The sequence below is a fragment of the Colobus angolensis genome, unplaced genomic scaffold (genome assembly GCF_000951035.1).
Source record: "Colobus angolensis palliatus isolate OR3802 unplaced genomic scaffold, Cang.pa_1.0 Scaffold96, whole genome shotgun sequence".
Classification (NCBI taxonomy): Eukaryota; Metazoa; Chordata; class Mammalia; order Primates; family Cercopithecidae; genus Colobus; species Colobus angolensis.
Window position 1 is genome coordinate 2931576 of NW_012123598.1, and position 4645 is coordinate 2936220.

At 44.8% G+C, this 4645-nt stretch overlaps 1 protein-coding gene across 2 annotated transcripts in view; it reads right to left on the reverse strand.

Moving 5' to 3' along the window:
* The window catches only part of LOC105504878 (killer cell immunoglobulin-like receptor 3DL3), a 58441-nt gene that overhangs the window by 21614 nt on the left and 32182 nt on the right, over window positions 1-4645 (reverse strand). The gene's annotated exons all lie outside the window — the stretch shown is intronic.

Sequence of the window (4645 nt, forward strand, 5' to 3'; positions counted from 1 at the left end):
AGAAGATGGTGAAGAGGATCATGACCACTGAGGTCCCAATCAGAACATGCAGGTGTCTGGGGATACCTGGAGGAAGAAGAGACTCCAATAAGAAGATAGTGATAGCAGTTCCTTTTTATGGATTGTCTCTCATTTCTTGATTGACAGGTAACCTTGTGGAATGTCTCCTTAGGACAAGCAGTCTGATGGCGGGAGACCCAGCTTTCTCCTGCTCTCTGTTATAGCTCTCACAGTAACCATGGAACGTGCTGAATATACAACTGCTTTATTTAGATATTTGACCCCTTGAAACCTCATATTGAAATTTAACCCCCAGTATGGGAGGTTTGGCCTCCTGGGAGGTGTTTGGGTCATGGAAGTGGAACCACCATGAATAGATCAATGCTTTCCCACATGACGAGGTTAGCAATTTCTCCCTCTATTAGTACTCTGGGCAGCTGGTTGTTAAAAAGAGCTTGGAGCCAGGCGCGGTGGCTCACACCTGTCATCCCAGCACTTTGGGAGGCCAAGATGGGTGGATCACGAGGTCAGGAGATCGAGACCATCCTGGCTAACACAGTGAAACCCATTTCTACTATAAATACAAAAAATTAGCCGGGCGTCGTGGTGGGCGGCTAAGTAGCTGGGTTAGAGGCATGAGCCACCATTCACAGCCTTGTATATTATGCTGTAATCGGTCCCTTCGTTTGCTCCATGCCTCATCTATCACTCCTCTGCCAGGTATTGATTGACATGTAGGAGAAATAAATCTCAGAAAGAAATTAATGAAGCAAGGAATAAACAACTAGGAAAAATCAAACCCAGCCAGCCCTCCCTGGAAATGATTCTACCTCACAAACACATCTTGTATCCATCCGCTTCATCCACTTAGTGTCTAAATCAGCACCACGTGTCACCAGTGGGGCGGGAATCGCCTTTTCCACGGTCTCCTAGATTCCAGGTACGCACCTGGGCCTCCCTTATGTTCATGTCAGTCACTATTAGTCATGTAGGGATTCCTAGTTAGCCCGAGGTGAATCCAAGGTCTGTGAGTATAAAACACACACTCCTTGTCCTCCTTAGTTTCCTGTGTGCCCAGTGTGCTCTCCCCTCTCTCCAGTGCTCTTGTAATTCTCCCCATCTCATTCCCAGCGTTTCAGGCAGAGCCTCTTCCTTCCACATAAGATTGTTTTCACCTTCGTGCCTTCACGGTTGACAATTGTGTGTGGAAAATCCTTCCGCCACTCTTCCATTTTTTTCATTAACATCACAAATATGTGATTAGTGAGACCTTCTCTGTGACCTGAAATCATACACTCAGCATTACCTATTATTTATTTTAAATTCTGACTGAGCGCCGTGGTTCACGCCTATAATCCCAGCACTTTGGGAGGCTGAGGCAGTCGGATTACTTGAGATTGGGAGTTCAAGATTGACTGGGCAACATAGTGAAACATTGTCTCTACCAAAAATCTACAAAAAGAATTAGCCAGGTTTGGCAGCGTGTGCCTGTAATCCAAGCTACTTGTGAGGCTGAGGCAGAAGAATCACTTGAGCCAGGATGCGGAGGTTGCAGTGAGCCAAGATCATGACACTGCATTCCAGCCTAGGGGACAGAGTCACACTCCATCTTAATACATAAATAATTAAATGAATAAATGAATTTCTTGCACAGATGTTTCGCAATGGATCAGCCATTTATAAGTCCACTTGTGCATTCATTTTCTTTCCTCTCGTTTACCCATCTGCAACGTCAGTGTCCCAAGAGCACAGGCCAAATGCATCCTGTTTACTATTTGTGGAAGGTAGGAGAATCCACCCCACCCCAAAAATGTCCATGTCCTAGCCTTCATACCTTTTGAATATGTGATTTTACGTGGAGAGGAGAAATGAAGATTTCAGATGGAATTATGGTTGCTAATCAGCTGAACTGAAAAAGAGGGTATCCTGGATGATTTTAGGGAGATGATGATGGATTATGTTGGTGAACCCAATATAATCCCAAAGTCCTTAAGAGATGAGGAAGAAAGCAGAGGGACATTCAGAGAAAGAGGCGTGGACAAGGAAGAAGGGTCTGAGTGATGCCATGTGAGACGTGACCAGTCTTTGTGGATTTTGAGGAAGGAGGAAGGGGACCAGGAGCCAAGGAACATGGTAGCCTCTAGAAACTGGGACATGTGGAAAGCAGATTCTTGCCTGGAACCTTCAGAGGGAAGGCAGCCTTGCTGTCACCTTGATTTTAGCCCTGTGAGATGCATTTCATCCTTTGAGCTACAGCACTGTAAGATAATTAAAAAGTCGTTTTGTTTTCATCCACCAATTTTGTGGAAATTTGTTATGGCAACAGTAGGAAAGGATTCTAACTGCACAGCCTGAGCATGGGACTGTGGCTGAATGAGTCAGTGAGTTGAAGTGTGTGTGCATGAGCTCTGTTCTCCTTTACTGCAAGGCTCTTTCTCTGCTAAGTCAGCCAGGGTTGTCTCATGACCAACAGGAGCTCATTCCTTGGCAAGTGGATCTTCTCTAAAACACCTTGGCCTCATTAGATGTTCCCTTCCCTTCCCTCTTTCAAGCTCCCAGGAATTTATCCTCCAGTTAGGAATGCAGGGAGAACAAACACTGATTTTTCCTGAGAAGGATGTCAGATTTGCAATCATTCTTCCAGCTTGTAGGAGGTCTCAGCTGCAGAAGATTAGAGATTAAGAGACTTCACGGAGCCTTGTGCTGGGCCCAGATCCCTTTTGCTGTTGGAGTGTTTGGAGTTCAGGGAGATGGTGGAAGACAGGCCCACAATCAGAGCTGCGAGGTGCTGAGCCAAGGCTTGAATCCAAGGCTTCCACCTCCCCAGGTTTCCAAAAGCAGAGATAAGAGGGATTCTTTACTCACCGGTTTTGGAGCTTGGTTCAGTGGGTGAAGGCCAACTACGTGAAGGGTTTCCTAGAGTAGAGACAGGGGAGAGGTGAGGAAATGAGGGTGCCTGTCCTCTACTCAATGGAAATCTTTGAGGTTGGTTCACGGCCAACACTCTGTTATCCAACACTGGGCTCTGGGAGTCCTGGGATCCTCTTCTCCATAATTTTTGTATGTGTTGCCCATTGTCTTGAGAGTTTAAGGTTCAGAGAGAAAACAGGAGCATCACATTACCTGACTTAAAAGTATGTTACAGAGCTGTAGTAAACAAAACAGCATGACATTGGCATAAGGAAAGGTGCATAGAACAATGGAATGAAATGAAGAACACAGATAAAATCCATGCATCTACATCAATGGCTTTCTTTTTTTTGAGATGGACTCTTGGTTTGTTACTCAGGCTGGAGTGTGGAGGTGCAATCTCGGTTCACAGCAACCTCTGTCTCCTGGGTTCAAGCAATTCTTTTGCCTCAAACTCTTGAGTAGTGGTATTACAGGTGCTGACCACAATGCTAAGCTAATTTTTGTACTTTTAGTGGAGACAGGGTTTCACCATGTTGGCCAGGCAGGCCTCAAAGTCCTGGTCTCAGGTGATCCACCCACCTTGGCCTCTGAAAGTGCTGGGACTGCAGGTGTGAGCCAGCATGCCCAGCCAATCCAATGCATTTTGACAAAGGTGCCAGGAGGCTACAATCAGGAAAGGACAGTCTTTTCAATAAACTATGTGGGTAAAACGGGTTATCTACATGCAGAGGAATGAAACTGCACCTCTACGTCTCATCATCCACAAAAACCAAATCAAAATGGAATAAACACACGAGTCTAAGGCCGGAACCTATGAAACACGTAGAAGAAAATATTGGGGAAATGCTTCAGGACATTTGTCTGAGAAGAGACATTTTGTTTGAAACCTCAAAAACACAAGTAATCAAAGCAATAAACAGACCATTGGGATTACATCAAACTAAGCAGCTTCTGCACTGCACAACAAGCAACCAACAAAGTGAAGAGACAACCCACAGAATGGGAGCAAATATTTGCAGACTATGCATCTGAGACGGGATTTATAACTAGAAATATAAGAAGCTCACATAACGCAATAAAACAAATAATTTAACTAAAAATTGAGCAAAAGACATGAACAGACATTTCTCCACACACAAAACATATAGATGGCCATGATGTGTATGAAACACTGCTTAGTATCACCCATTATCAGAGAAATACAAATTAAAATCACAATGAATTTTCATCTCACCCCATTAAAATGGTTTTTATCTGCAAGACAGGGAAACAAATGCTGGCAAGATGGTAGAGAAAGGAGAATCCTGGTACCCTGTTTGTAGGAAGGTAAATTAGTACAGCCATTATGCAGAAAAGTATGGAAGTCCTTTAAGAAACTAAAAAGAGGCTGGGCATGGTGGCTCATGCCTGTAATCCCAGCACTTTGGGAGAGCGAGGCGGGCACCTCACTTGAGGTCAGGAGTTTGAGAGCAGCCTGGCCAACATGGGGAAACCCTGTCTGTACTAAAAAATATGAAACGTAGCTAGGCGTTGTGGCGTACACCTGTAATCCAGCTCCCAGGGAGGCTGAGGCAGAAGAATCATTTGAATCCAGGAGGCCTCTGACTCCCAGGAGGTTGCAATCAGCCTAGATTGTGTCAGTTGCACTCCAGCCTGGGCTACAGAGGAAAGCTCTGCCTCAAAAACAAAAACAAAACAAAAACCAAACAAAAGACTAAAAAGAGAATTTTCA